The sequence below is a fragment of the Gymnodraco acuticeps genome, unplaced genomic scaffold (assembly GCF_902827175.1).
Source record: "Gymnodraco acuticeps unplaced genomic scaffold, fGymAcu1.1, whole genome shotgun sequence".
Taxonomy (NCBI): domain Eukaryota; kingdom Metazoa; phylum Chordata; class Actinopteri; order Perciformes; family Bathydraconidae; genus Gymnodraco; species Gymnodraco acuticeps.
The window spans coordinates 2,537,892-2,554,304 of record NW_022990346.1 but is presented as its reverse complement, the minus strand read 5'-3'; positions in this window follow the sequence as shown (position 1 = coordinate 2,554,304).

Genomic DNA, 16,413 nt, shown 5'->3' with positions numbered 1-16,413 from the left:
CAATAACACAGAATCTCTTCATCACTACATTCATCATCAAAGTTATGATTTATTTGGTCTTATTAGATCTGTTATCGAAATTAACATCTTTACCTCAAGAGAAAATCAATATTGGTTGATTACTTGTTTCATTCAATAATTAAACACACAAACTGCAGCACATTATTTTATTTTTATTTTTTACATTTCACCTTAACAAACATATTTTCAGATTGATGAGGAATTGTAAAAAGAGGATTTGATTAATCTTGACTGCTTGTTTCTTCAAATACTAAAAGGAGAAAGGTGCAAAGGAGAATAGAGCACTGCCACTCCACATCACAAGTCCCTTTTCTGTCACATTGACCGTACAGAGATCATTTGTGTGATGACCCCATGGGGTGCAGTGCAATCACCTCCTGGAGGCGGCACATCTCCTGCAGAGGACGGAATTAGTGTTCATGAATAGCCTGCGTTGGTTCCTCTTTTCATCCTGCAGCCACAGGAGATGAGGAATAAGCTGTAATGAGACAAGATTGGAAAAAAAGGAAAATTGGTTTTAATTCTCTGAAAATAGGAGGAGGGACGAGGGAGGACAGCAGCGCTCGGTAAAGACCCAAAGTATTAAGCCATGAAGTGAAAGGACAGTAATGAGAGGACAGCTGGAGGAGAAGGAAGGGGTAATGTGAAGCAGTGGGAGCTTTTCTTCTCCCAGGTGGGAGGTACTAAGAGACGGAGCGTGGCTGACATGGGGGCAGAAACTATTGTGGTCAGAGTGGGTACAGTAGCTGTCTGACAGGCACGTTGGAAACATGTTTCCTTATTCAACAGTTCTTAGTATATCTTACAAGAGCTTATTCCAAGATTGTCATACTTTCTCCTACAAAAGTCCAGCAACAGGCAGCTTCCATTCTGGATATAATTGGACCTCAAGAAAAAAAAACAGTTTTCATAATTGATTGTAATGAAAGCTTTAGCGCAAGTTCAATAAGGAAGACCTAACTCGAGTCACTCACACATCACTCTATGGCTCCCTTCCCCCCTCATTAAATACGAGGGCGTCACCCCTCAGCAGCCAATCGCTGCACATGCTAAATGCCTTAAATGCCTGCTCTTCCTCCCTGTCAGTTGTCATTGCAGATGATCACACGCAACCCGCCTCCACCCCTCTCGCCTCCTTCAGGACAAAGCTAAACCTTCCTCCTTCAGACCGGTCTCACCTACTCATCACCACCACCAGTGTCTAGACCCCGGGGATTTAATCGGAGCGGTGCTTTCCCTCCTGAATGATTATCCTGCAAACCGGGGCCTAATCGCCAAACACCATTACATTCTCCTGTTGTATTATCATGGCAATCATTTCATTCATATGACGTGTAAACAATAAATATGTAATTCTTACATCACGTCTCTCCGGTTTGAACTGGGGTGGTTGAGGAGAGGTGTTTGTTCTTTTTTCCTGTGATCACATCTACCATGTCTACTGTGGCGGTCTGTTTGAAAGACACTATGTGGACGCTGGATATTCACACACACTAAAAGTATATTCATGATTTCACTCGGTTGCTGAGTGGTGCTCCTGTGAAGGCTACGTTTTGTCACTTGCTTTGTGGCTGTGTGCATTGGGTAAAGGATTTGTAAGAGAGGATTGAAAGCGTCTATGAAACCTCCTAGCTGAGTAAGTGTTATTTCTTAATCTAGTTTTACACAAGGTGTCACGGTTTTAGTTTTGTGTGTCTGGTAATGGGTTTTGTTTTGCTGTTCTTTTCTCCCTGTGTTTTCCTCCCTGTCGTTAGTTTCCCTGGTGTGTCTGATTGTCTGATTGTGTTCACCTGTTGCCCTTGTGTTTCTCCTTCCCTGCCCGGCTGTTTCTCGTCTCGTGATTACCCCTCCCTGTATTTAGTCTTGTCTCTTCTTGTGTTCGGTGTCGGTTCATTGTTTGTCTTTCCCTTCATGTCACGCTCCATGTTTGTCCTTGAAGTTTTGTTCCTGGATTATTTACTCGTGCTCCCCTGTTTTGGTAATGCTAAGTTTGTCTCTTGTTTTCTTTTGTCATCGGCTTTTTTGTAAATTAAAGCTCGCTTTTTGTTAATACTGCATTTGGGTCCTACCTTTTCCACGCACCCTGACACAAGGGGTCTTTCCTTGGTTCACTTAGTCTGGAAAAGAAAATCCCAAACAATGAGGAAAGAAGTTATAGATCAGACTTGAGATGTACTGTGGTAAACAGAAGCTAGGTCATTTTCCTGTGAAGCATTTGGTTCCTGTTGGTGGTGGTTTAAAAAAAGACTCTCCTGTTAGTTTATTGCTTTCAACTGCATACAGTCTTTTCAAAATGTGTTCATCTTCACAGGAAACAACTTGGATAGGTTTAGAAAGAGATTGTGTTTTGAGAAAGAAATGAAGGAAGAGTTAAAAAATGGCCATGATCCAAGAAAGATCTCCCCTGGTTCATTTTGGCATCACAAAACGTTACATGTGTGCAGCTGACATCAAACTAGTCCATCAATTATTGGTAATTTGAAATAAACTCAAAGATGGGCTTTGGATGAAGATAGGTAAGAAGTAGGGAGAGGCATTTTGAGCCCTTGGCCTTATGGGAAGTCGCATCTGGTGTGATCCCATCTCAAAATGGTCCCCTGTGTTTAACAATAATTAACACTTATTACAAAGTACAGCTGATGAATATAATCTATTTTGACTGTTGGCACTAGAGAAAAATGTAAGGGACCACAAGATTCATTTTCAGGGTGAATACTGAATGTCATGGCAACGCATTCTACAGTTGTTGAGAGAAATCACAAAAATCAAAACAAATGTCAACCAGATGGTGGCGGTAAAGGAAATCCCAGGGATCAACCAAGTCTATAGGATTCATCTTCTGACTGTCAACGATCTAATAGTTGTTGATATTTCTAAAACTCAGTTGTTAGGAAACAACATTGTTTTTAAGATAATAGCTAATTCTTTGCAATTGTAGCTGATTAAAATGGAGAAAAACATCTGTCTAAATATTTATGTTCATGTGGTTTGGGCAATGTCTTGCTTTTACAATGCTGTGTAAAATCTAGTTCCTCTAAGCTACAGCGGGACAGACAGAATGTGGAGGACAGAGAGGTAGAGAACGAGATGGTACTAAGAGAGCTGCAATTTTCTGTCGCAGGAAAAAGAGAGAGCAAAGAGGCTGATTGGTGAGAGAAAGACTGGGAGGAGTGGAAAATGGACTGAGAGCCTGCTGTAAATGGCACATATAACAGATTCATTTTCACATGAGTGGCTCGGAAAGCAGCAAAGAAACTGACAAAGAGATAGAGGGTGCAAGAGTCAACAATCATTATGATGACAGGAAATCACATTTTTGTTTTGTATTATCTCTGATGGTGCTAAACTGCGATACTTGTGATTTAAAAAGCCTTGTATCGCCACTCGAAGGACAAATAAAGTATTTCAAATTTAAATAGATTAATGATGTTAAAGCTTCTTCCTTTTTTTTACCATGCATGCATCTTAGGAAGTTTTGTAGCCGGTCTGAGTTTAACTCAACGCTGTGAATGCTCTCTCATGATTGCCTGTGATTGTGATGCACTGATTCTGAGCTCTGAGCGTGATTAGTTGTGATTACTTTTGTAACACAAGAACAGATGACACAGCTCTGTCATGATTATCATAAGGAAGAAACTTCTTGTACTCAACAAATCTGTTGCTAAAAATCCCCAAAGCCCACCAAACAGCCAGCCATGAGAGTCCGGAGAAGGTGTGATCGTCTTTGACGCGGTGTTAAAGAATAGATGTCATCGTACAGATATAAATAACCTAGACCAGAACTGTACGTCAGGAATTCAGATCCCTGTCTGAGTACATATAAGGAGCATATTGCACGAGGAACACAATTCATGACTTCAGACACTTCACTAAAAATCAGAAACCGAATCATCTAAATGAGTTGTAGGCCTCTTCTGAGCTCCCCAATTCATTTTGGTTATAAGCTGATTTAATGTCAAAGTATTGAAGAATACGTACCATGTATTCATAACATCGAGTGTAAGAATTATTGTATTAAACCAACTTTTCTAAACATGACAGACGCAGGGTCATCTTGAAGCCCCTTTCATTTTGTTTTATATTTAATAATCAAATCCCATTATGACAAACTCACTGCCACACCGTGAGCCTGGGTGTGGGGGAAACTTCTGAAGCAATTGGAAACAGGACACAGAGAGACACGAGGAGAGCTGGAGCTTTGATGGCAAACGTTGATGGTTTATTTGGAGCTACGGCCGGAGAATTGACAAGACAGATGGTGTGTCACGACTCACGAGCGGTTGCCAAATCAATTCTGAAGAACTCTTTCTGCAGCTCGATGTTTTAACTAGTTCGGAGTGTAATAATCAACATTCTACATCAGCGAGACTAAACAAATATGGACCCTGAATCTAACTAGAGCTCTCGTCCATAGGAAAGAATGTGCGCCAGGGAACCTTCGTCCCTGAACAGTAAACTTCCTCATGGCGGCTTGTGCTCTGTCATAGACTGGCAACAACAATGCGCCCAAGCTGCTCCTCCTTAAGAGAGATAGCAGCAAGGCCGTAGAACTATGCCGTGGGAAAGGAGACAGTGAGAAGAGAAAACGATGAACTGTGTCGAAGGTTGAATACCTAAGCTAATTATTCCCTAACACTGGGGACCAATAGTAATAGAGATGTACACGTGTAAAGCTCTGCAATTAACACATTCATTCTTGTTTGAAGTCCCTTCCATGCTCATTTTCAGGTTCATATTTGTATTTTGTGAAATGTATATATAGGCGCAAAAACTTTTATAACATTCTACAGGAAAGGGAACACCCCCAAAAAGCACAATATGTCAGCTGCATGTTATGTCTTTTATGTCTGAAAAATGTCTCACCACTCCAGCAGTGGTCTTTTTTTGTGTTTTTTGTGTTTATAAATCCTTGGGTCAAACGAAAAACATCAATCATGTTCTAATCTTTTTCCTAAGCTAAGCTAACCATCTTCTGACAGTAGCTTCATATTTATCATACAGACATGAGAGTGGTATCAATCATCTTTACCAAAGACAAATACGTTTGTTTCATCAAAATGTTGAACTATTAATGTAAAGTGTGTTGCTTTGAGAAGTTGAAGCAAATCACAACATTTCTATGAAGCATTACCTGGAGACAATGTGTCATTAAATCATTTTCAACCAAATTAAGAAAACCGTAGAAGTCTTCTGAATTCATGAACCTGTAGACAGTTTGTCACCATCCTGAACTCACCTCACACTGTCTGAGACACTGGCAACACGTATTTCCAGGGGCACACATAGGGCACTCTCAGTCTGTGAGAGCCCTTCATTTATGTAGCTTTTTATCTTTTTTTGTACACGCACGCGCACACACACACACACATACACACATTCATTGATCCATTGATATTGATTGATATCCATCAATATATTTAACCAAAACCCAAAAAGGTCCACCCCAGCGTGGAAGAATCAGAATAAGAATCAAGTTTATTTCCAGGTACGTTTACACATACAAGGATTTGCTTTGGTATCTGGTGGTGCGAACATAAACAATCTAAAAAAACAAGTTGCAAAAGGGGTAAAGTCAAGGGATCCCCAACGTGTCATTCACCTGGGGACTGTCTGAAGCTGAGTTTCCTGGCAATACATTCGATTATGACAGATAACTGAACGGACCTGGGGTACAGACCAAGGGGACAGTGACACTTTTGGTCCCTTCACCTGCAAAACATTACTCAAAGGGACATATGTAGCAACTAGGAAAAAGCTCAAAAGAGGTATAATTCTAAAATAAATGTTAATAGACTCAAAACAACTGCAGAAAGAAACAAAAAAAACTTCAAAAAGGGACTTATCATCAATAAATGGAGACAGAATAATACATAGGCTGAAGTACATACAATAGTTAAACAGTATTACCTTATATGGCACCTTTGGAATTCTAGAGAAAGTATTCTGCTCCGGAACTCCGGAATGTTCCCGACACATGAACATGGAACTCTGCTGGATCTCCATACCAACGGAGGCCTCTCTGCTGTTCATTTCACACAAACCTACTGGAGAGAGAGCATTAGAAAACATACAGAGAGAAAAAGTTCAAATTGTGAACACTAACATGTCTTCTAGACAACACCTCATTGCTGAGATGGAGCTTGTCCATACTTTATCTAAACTGACCCCAGAGGAGAGAAAGGTGGAGGTCAGAAGGCAAATGTATGTGGAGCTCAAAGCAGTGGAGATGGAGCGCAGACAAAAAGCTGCTCTGGAGACCCTGGCAAAAAGCGAGAGGGACGGAGAAGAGAGTCTCCAGAAAGTAAACATGGAGACAGACAGGAGGAGGAGGCAGGAGGCCCCAAAGGAAAGACGGCAGAACCAGTTGAAGCAAGAGAGGCTTCAGTGGCAACAGGTGATGCTGAAGGAAGTCAAAAGCCCAACTCACAACTTCCTCGCTCTGAATGAAGAGCAGGAGAAGAGACGAGAGGAGGCTGACATCCTGACCCCCGACCTGAAGTCACCTGAGAGAAAGAAGAAAACTCTCCACAACAACTGGGTTGCAGAGAAAGAAATGCACAGTAGGCCTGTCGTTGATGATGCCACCAATTTTTGTTTGGTTTGCTGCCAAACCAAACCCAAAGTCTTACGGTATGATGGGGTGAAACGCCGGCTGAAAGCAGAGGCTCAACGCGAAGAATACATCGCTTCCAAGAGCCATGGCCCCCAGCAATCCCTGCTGAATGAACTGTTGGACTGGTACGTCTGCTAAAACAACTGCCTAAAATCCACTTTCTAACAGATTTCATTTTGTTGTTATTGTTATTTACCTTGTTTCTTTGTTTCCTTTACTATTTTTTCTTTAGTAAAAAAGTGTTGAAAAACAAAAATGTCTTCAACAACTGGGTTGCAGAGGAAGAAATGGAGAGTAGGCCTGTCGATGATTACTCCGACTATCTCCTTTTGGCTGCGAGAACAATCCCAAAGTTTGATGGTATGTTTCATCAGGGTTGGGAGGGTTACATATTCCTCTACTGTGGCCTTGTGTTTAACTTGTTTTCTTTAATTAAACCTCCTGTCGTGATTGTTTCTCCCACCTTACTTCGGTGGTCTCTGTCAAATTTGACCGGTCTGTTTTAACTGCTCTTACATTAACACAAAAACCATTAATAATCCCAACATTTTATTTAACCCCTTTTAAGCTGTAAACAATGTCTCCGACTACTGGTTTACGTGAACAACTACAGTGAATATACAAAGAATAGACACTGAATATGTATCCCAAAATTAACATTTATATTCGATTTGAGTGTGTACTATCTGATGGATGAACATAATCTAGCATTACCTATTCATTTCATATGGCGGTCATTTTGGACCAAGAACACCATAGCCACTCAACCACTCAATATGCAATGAAAGTTGTGATCATCAATTTTATATGTTTAAATGCCTACTGTGGAGGATTTCGTAAGGCCTTGAAGCAATCAAATGCAAAACACAATATGTATGATTAATACCAGTAGTGTATTGGTCAGATTTGACCTGAACATGACAACAGGGTTAACAATTTATCTTGTTTTATCAAAAGGAAAAACAGCTGAGGTCAGAGAGACCCTGCAGTCCATGCAGAAGGACAGACTCTCAGTTGGACACTGGGTTGGAAAGTACCAGCAGAACCACGAGAAGAAGCGGGAGAAACGCCGGCTGAAAGCAGAGGCTCAACACGAAGAATACATCGCCTCCAAGATCCATGGCCCCCAGCAATCCCTGCTCGATGAACTGTTGGACTGGTCCGTCTGCTAAAAACAGCAGCTTTAAATCCAGATCCCACAGATTTTATTTTATTGTTATTTACCTTGTTTCTTTGTTTTCTTTATTGTCTTAAGTAAAAGTGTTCATTTTAAAACATCAAGTTGTTCTGTCTACTCTCTTACAAAAAATGTTGGGTAAAATGTGTGAAAATATACTGATGTGCAGTGGTAGTAAGCTAAGTACATTTACTCAAGTACAAATACACCATTATTTTTCACCTGGGGAAAGATCCTAAAGTTAGACTGTCATTGTTCCATCTGGTCAAACATTCCACATGTACACAACAAGTAAAAGCATATCATAATGTCACGATACAATTTATTCATTTTCTTACTTTTACACACGCACACTTTCTTTAGACATTAGCTCACTAGCATTACACTTTATTAAACTAAAGTCAAGAAATAAATCCATTCAAAAAGTAACTGCATGTTGGAGAATGACATGAGCATGTCTCCTTGCTTTAATGTTCAAAAAGCTCTTTATTTTTCTCATACTGCCTGTGCTCCAGAACCTCTTTTCACCCTCTGTCTGAAACCAGAGCTGCAGTCTGCTCTGATTGGTTAGCTGGCCGGCTCTCTCGTGATTGGTCAACCCCTTAGAGATGTCTCCCCCTTCAATGTCATTATGTTACGGAAGTAAACAAAGGAGTACAATGCAGGCGATTCAGGCAGAGGAAGGAACTTTGGGTTTGCAAAATGCGAAATTCGAAATGCATAACAGGTCCCCTTCAATGGAGCTAATGGGCATATTTTGTAAGCTGCTAGCTTTTCCCCCCTCTTCGCAGTCTTATTGCTAATAGGCTAACGTGCTCCTCACTGTAAAGCTTCCAAACAGACCATATATATTAAACCATTAAATATAAACAAAACTGAAATATTAACTGTAGCCTACTATTTTATGGTTCTAATGGATTTCTCCAAAACGATTAATTTTATTTTTGTACTACCTCGTTCATACAAATCAGTGTTACTTTTTACATGAACTGCTTCCTCTTCAATCAGCACTGAGAGCCAACTTCAACCATCTCTGCCTCTTTATGCTTCCTCCTACTTCGCCTCTGGAGCCCTGGATGATTTTCATGCCTCATACATTACAGAGTCTAATTGGATGAGCATGTAAATGAGGCCTAGGTATGACAAAAGGTTAATTAAGCCAATTAAAAGCACTTTAACTTTACACGCCCTAGCCCTGGAAGTATTGTCAACTCCAGACAGCCTGCTGTGGGCGTCGCGCCTGGCTGCCTGGTGGTAATTATCCCTCTGTATTCCTCTGCTTTATCACCAGCAGTTGGCCGACACCAGGCACAGAGAAAATGAAAGATCTGAATTTGTTTGCTCATAGCTGGCGAACATCTGTGTGCTAACACGTCGGTTATTTGCTTAGCCACTCGTGACTACCACAGAGCCACACAGGGGGTCCAACAAACACATAATCATGTCCCACTGCACACACAGTGAAGGCACAAAAACAAACACATACATCACACTCAGCAGGCTATGAACAAGGACACCACTAATTTTAATACAAATAAACGCACAAACACCTGCAGCCATGTCGACAGATTAATACAAGTATCCATTCTGCGGCCACTTGCAATATATTTGAACCTTCAGCAGCCCAGAAAAACAGCTTGTGCTTTATTGAATCCTTCTTCAAATGCAGGCGATAATAGTTGAGTTTGAAGTAGAGTATAATTGAGAGGAAATTGCAGGACCGCAGCGGGAGGATGGTCGCAAACAAACTCACAGCAGCAAATATAATCTTCATCCTGTCCTGCTGTGTGTTTACGATGTAGCTAGTGTCTGGTCTCTTAGCATCAGTCAACATCAGTGTTGTGATTTGTTTTTAATCCTGCTAATTAATTTGTTGACAGTGTAATTGTCAATGTTCTTTGTTTGCTTTGGATTGTACTCAGGATGGCACTTTATTTGTTGACATTTTTCAGTAATGAAGTGTTTTTGATAACAAATTCCAGAAGGTTTTCCATCTTTGGAGTGATAGGACATTAACGATGCCCTTGTGATGTGCTTTTCATTGTTTTGACTCTGTAGATTGGAACTCAATGAGTACAAAAGAAACACCATTTTGTGAAATGATCTATTCCAATCTCATGTTGTTTATATGGAGATAAAGCCTTGAGTCACGCGCCCTGGAAGTGATGTCACAGCCACAGAAGCTAATTGTGCTTTATATGTAATCTGTTTTTAGTGTTCGGAGGGAAACATTAGAGCTTTCACAAAGTAGGCTACTTTATGTGTCATTTAACATCTGCTTTGCAATATTCTCTTTTGTCTCTTTTTGCAGTCAAAACTGCACTCAGGCAGAAAGAAGCATACACTCGAGTTCACTTTGAAAGCAAAAAGTGAATATTGACATTTTCCGAACTCTGTTGAGAGCAATGTGAAGGACTCTTACACTAATGCATTCACGTTCAAAGAGCCAGTGAGGTATTGAAAGAAGAATACCGTCATATTTGGAAAGGGTCTGGATCAAATGCATTTGTCTGTCACTTCACCGTTTTGTCGCAAAACATATCAATGCTTTTTGTTTGTTTGTTACCTTATCCGGGGAGATTTTTTTAATAGTTCTTCTGTCATCATGATAGCATGCTGAAGTTAGCGTTTAGCTAAAAAAAATCAACGTGCAGTTTGCAGTGGAGCTAATGATGCTGCCAGAATTGCTAGACCATTTACTCGCAATCATTTCAACAGTTCTTAGTACTTAGTAAGTCCGTCAAATGTTCTTTTTCTAAATGATGTACATATTTACCAGTGGGTTGACTTAAAGGTCTCCTATCATGCAAAATGCACTTTTTGATGTCTTTTACACATAAATATGTGTCCCCGGTGTGTCAGGGAACTCAGTGTCACAAACCCCTCTCTCTTTTCCTCCGTGCCCAAATCTAAACGGGGGTACAATGGAGCTGATCCTGATTTGCTGCCGATATGACGTAATATCGGAAAGTGGGCTGGCTTTTGACCGACGGCCCTATCAGAAACGTCGCTATCAGAAACAATGCGCAACGTGTTTTGGAAGTAATATGGACTTTGTTTACATTAGCAAGCATCGCTAACTCAGAGCTAACCTGTACTGCAGAGAGCATGTGTAAAAAAACAGGAAATAAAAAAACACCTTGTGGTAAACCCACAAGAGAAACAGCATTTGAGCTCTGTTTGATGTTCTCATAAACGAGTCATGTTTATCTTGGAACTTGGTTTAATAACCTTAATAGTGACTAAGCAACATTACATACACATGGCAGTTATCAGAACCAAACTAGAGAACCCCTGGGTACTAGGGATGTGCATCTCCATCACTGAGGCCGATGCGATGCGCATCTCGATACGTTGCCACGATACGATACATTAACGATACATTTGAAACACCAGGCGATGCGATACGATACGATTCACCCCTGTTGCGATACAGTTCGATACGATTTGATTCAACATTATACGATTCGGTGCGATACGATGCGATTCAACACGATGCAAAAATAATGATACTTCAATTTGGTACGACAGAGGATTTTTGTTTTATTCCTTATATGCAGCAAATCATACATTAACAAAAAAGTGCTTTACATATTTGGTACTGCACATCCCATCATGCCGTTTATTTTTTTACCTTTAAAAGCTCTCCAGAGTACAATTGTATAACACCTCACAGTTAAACAATGTAAGGATGCATTGCTCATGATTAACAATGTGCAAATAACAGCTACCATAGAGCAATGCCCATCATTCATAGGCTAACTCACCAGTGAGCAGAAAGCGGTGGGTTCTATATGAACAATAAATAATACAAATAACCTTTCACAAACAGGTATTTCATAACTGCTTACAGTGAGGAATACATTTAAATTATTATTGGCCGTCACAGGCCGTCAAACTAAACACCACTCTCTCTGACAGAACACCTCACTGAGTGATTTAACTCATATGTCTAACTTTGAGGTTTCTCTTTTCAGCCGCAGACCCCATGTCGACTCTTTATGTGCGTCGCTAAGTTCCTCGTACTTTAAAGCGGCTCGGCATCGTTAACAATTTGCGAGCGATTTTTCAAGTTGACCGTCTGTAGTATATAGTGCCGCGCACATATACCGGGGTGCGGCTGCGGAGTGATACTGTGTGTATGCAAGCCCGCATCTAGGACGGATCTATGTATCATGGCTGTAGACCTGTTAAGTAATAAAGATACCTCATACAAAAGTCTACGGATACCTTATTACTCTCCATGACCTGCGGTCAACTATATAGCCTAGCATAAAGGACTATTACACCGTCTTTCTTGAACAATCCGAAGTGTTACCAAACGTTTGATTTGTAGGTATTTTTCGGTGCGCTGTGTTTCTCTTTCTCCTCGACTTCCGTGTGTGTTGATAACTGAGACTCTCGGCCTCCGTAGTGGCGAAGCAAATATCAAAGATCGTCTCTGCTGAGCGTTGACAAGATTAGGGGATTTTATATGAATGAATCGGTTTTTTACCGATGCAAAGACGCTACGCAATCGATGCATCGCGAGTTCAACCCGGTTCAACCCAAACTGTAGCCGATGTGCACTCTTTCAACCGGTGCACTCGCATCTTGAACGTTTATGCCGGTGCACCGATGCGAATCGGTGAATCTTAACTGTTAAGATTCACCGAATACCACCAGTAGAGATGTTAAGACTTAACATCTCTACTGGGTACGGGTTCAACCCCTGTAGATCCCTACATTCAGGTACGTTGTCTGTAGGAGGACAACAGAGACCAACTGTGAATACTCTACAACAGAGGTGCCCAGTACGTCGACCGCTGGCGACCGGTCGACCGCGGGGGCAATGCTGGTAGATCGCGAGTCATTCATAAAAATAAAAAATCCAGTTCCATTAAAATAGACAAAACTGGTTTTGATCCCTCCTCCCTTGGCCTCCCTGCCACTTAATTCAGGAGTTTACTTGATTGACAGAAAAAGCGACCTATCGCTTTCCAGTCTGTTAACCCAGAATGCAAAGCGATACAAAATCAGTCAAGTGCCGGGAAAACTAACAACAAAATGAGTGCGGGACCGAGCAAAAAGCTAAAGACATACCACTTCCACCCAGAATGGGAGGAAGAATATTTTTTTGTGATGTCACATTCAAAGGTTATTTGCCTTATTTGTAAAGCAAGCGTCGCTCTGCCAAAGAAAGGTAACGTGGAGAGGCATTATCGGAGTGTTCACAAGGCATATGACAGCGACTTCCCTCCGAGTAGCGAGTTGAGAAAGGTCATGTATTATTGCTACACAAATATTATCTCGCAGTCTTAGTGTCGCCAACTCGTTTCTAACATGCACAAAGACAAACAAATGCGTCTATGGTCGGTGTATTTTCGACCTTTCCAATCCAGACAAGATCTCTCTCCCCTGTCTGTGTGCGAGGGGGCGGGGCATTTTACACACACGCGGCTGCTACAAGCAGCAACACACGGAGGAGATGGCGGAGAGAAGCGCTCCAATGTGTGGTTAAATGTTACCCGTCTTGAGGTGGACAATGCTCCTTGCCAAGAGTGTTTAGCATGTAAGGGCGGTAACACGAGCAATTTATCTAAACATTTAGCAAAAGTGCTCCACATTCAGACGGAGGAATGCACCGGGTTTAACTGTCTTTCTAGTAGCTCTGCAGCCCCATCCACGAGTAACGTTTCCACGTCAGGTGTTATGTATGCTAGCTTGAGTTATTTATTTTGTTAAAGTTTCAGCTATTCTGTTTACAGTTCTGTCATCAGATTATTTAATACGATTTGTTAAAACATTGTTGTTTCTTTTGATGTGAAATATTATTTATTTTATTTAAATAAAAAGCAATGTTAATTTTGTAAACAATTTGTTAATTTAATAATATATGTATTTTTGAATCAAGTATTCATCTTTATTGTCTTCATTGTTAGTTTCCACATGCCTAAAACAACCTCAAGCTAAATCTAAAAGTTGATGGCTAAATAAGAGCGTTTGAGAAATTGTGCAAGGCATACAGTAATAGTCTGAATAGTCGATTAGTCGTTTCATTAATCGATTATCAAATTAGTCGTTTGTTGCAGCCCTATTATCCCATGTATAAATAAAACGTGTTATTCAGCAACCCTTGCAATTTGGGATTTTGTTTTTGGTTGGTAGACCTCGGTGAGCTGGTCATTTCAAAAGTAGCTCACCAGCCCAAAAAGTGTGGGCACCCCTGCTCTACAAGCTCCATACTGTTTAATAATAACCCCAATAACCCCAATAATAATCCTTGAAGTGGTTTGGAAAATGATATGGCGTTTAATTACGGCAGCATTTAGCTGTATCTGCTGTTAGAAATCTCTCTCTTCCCTCTGCAGCTCACAGCTTGCCTTGACGTGCTCAAAAGGGGGCGGGGCCAGCAGCTACTGACCTAGAATCAGCACTTCTCTAACAGGGCTGAAATAGAGGGATATGAGGGATGTCTAAAATGCATGATCTGTTTGGTATTTTGAGCAAAACACGTCATAGACATGTTTTGTATATATTTGTAATATCTGAGACCCAGGAGGGCCGTAAGGGGGTGAAAAGTTAGGACGATTCTAAGGGCCTGTGACTGACAGGGGCCCAAACTATTTTAGAACATTAAGAAAAAAACGTTTAAGTAACCTCATTCATCAATTTTCATCCACTGCAGGGCCTCGCATGGCTTAGTACGGTATAGTTAGGCCTTGGTAGGCCAGGCTCACTTTATGCTGTTTCCATTACAGTTTAGTAGCTGGGGCAGTAACTATAGTAACGCAGTGTAGGCGGAGCCGTGACGTAATCTTCAATGCGAACCACAAAACCAAGCATCAGCCGTTATCTGTTAGCACTAAGAGCTCACAGCTCCTCATATCTGTTCAGAAACTAGACAAAAGTTAAACATATACAAACCACTAGGGCTGAACGATATATCGTGTCATGGCGATAACCGCGGTATGCGCATGCGCGGTATTCACACCGCAGGGACGTGCGGTTTTATTCATTTAAAAAAAAAAAAATGCTAACGCACTTTAGCACAGAATTCAAAAATAAAGATACCCTTATTACTTATCGAAACTGCACATACAATATATCCGATTAAAGTTGAGACTCCACAGATTATTTAAGTATAGTATCTAAGCGATCCGATCTCGCAACAGGGGAAGCAAACACAGACATCACAACACGTACCTTTTACGGAGCTTTTACGGGAGATCGTCTCACCGTAGCTGTCAATCTGATCAAAAGACGTGTTCAATGGCATTACAACGAGAAAGAAAAAACGCGGCTGAATCGGTTGATCCATAGGTTGATAATGTATCTGTGGTTTTGAAGCAATTGTTTATAATCCATAATTCAATTTGTATGTAAAAATCGGAGCACAACAGTTAGCTGCTAATGGTAGCCACCAGAGTGTATGCAGCTTCCGGTTTTGGCTACGCGTCACTCTCACTCCTTATTTGGTAATGTGTGTGTGTTAGACTGCGCTGGACTGCCGCATAGCCAAGACCGGAAGCAGCAGCCACTCTGGTGTCTACCATTAGTAGCTAACTTTTGCTCTGCGATATTTACATAAAAATGGAATTATGGATTATAAATTAAATCATTTTTTCATACCGAGACGTTAAAAACCTATGGATTAACCGATTCAGCCGCGTTTTTTCTTTCTCGTTTTAATGCCATTGAACACGTCTTTTGATCAGATTGACAGCTACGGTGAGACATCTCCCCTAGAAGCTACGTAAAGGTACGTGTTGTGATGTCTGTGTTTGCTTCCCCTGTCCGAGTTCAGATCACTCAGTGATAATACTATATACCTAAATAATCTGTGGAACCTCAGCTTTAATCGGATATCTTGTATGTGCAGCTACGATAAGTAATAATAAGGGTACTTTTATCTTGAGTTCTGTGCCAAAGTGCGTTAGCATTTTTCGCTCAGGGGTCATTTAGATGGTTCTTATGAGACTTGTGTTTTGTTTTGGTAAAAATGGTTTGTATCGTCAGTTAGCTGAGATTATTTCCGTTAATCTGGTATAACACATTAATAGGTTCTTAAATATTAAGATCCCCTTTGACACAGTGTCGTGAAAAAAAAAAAGTAAAGTACCCGCCGGGACTTTGGGGTTTAACAGGTTAAAAAACCGCAATATATACCGCAGGGGGGGGGGAAATCGCGATGTCAGTTTTTTTCAATATCGTGCAGCCCTACAAATCACAGACTGTCTGTGTCATGGCGAATACAGTCGCTGGTTTATTTATGTCTGTATAGGCCGTTGTTGTGAGTGTGGACGGTCAGAGCATATAAAACGTTAGCTTAGCCAATCTCCATTCAGAAAACACGCATTTTAAAAGGTTTTTCGCCTGCCGTCTTGTCTGCAGACTTGTCAAAGCATTAATTCATGGTTTTTACTAAGCGGTATCAGTATGTTGTTACTTCGGCATCATTTTGAAACGTGTTACGTGTATTACAATTAAATGACTATGACTATGAAATGAAATGTTCATTGTGTTGTAGTTGTAGCCACTCACGTCACTAGTTTAGCATATTCAGCCCGGTTGTTGGCCCGGAAAGAACCACGATTTTGGAGGGCCAGAAAAACTGTGAAAA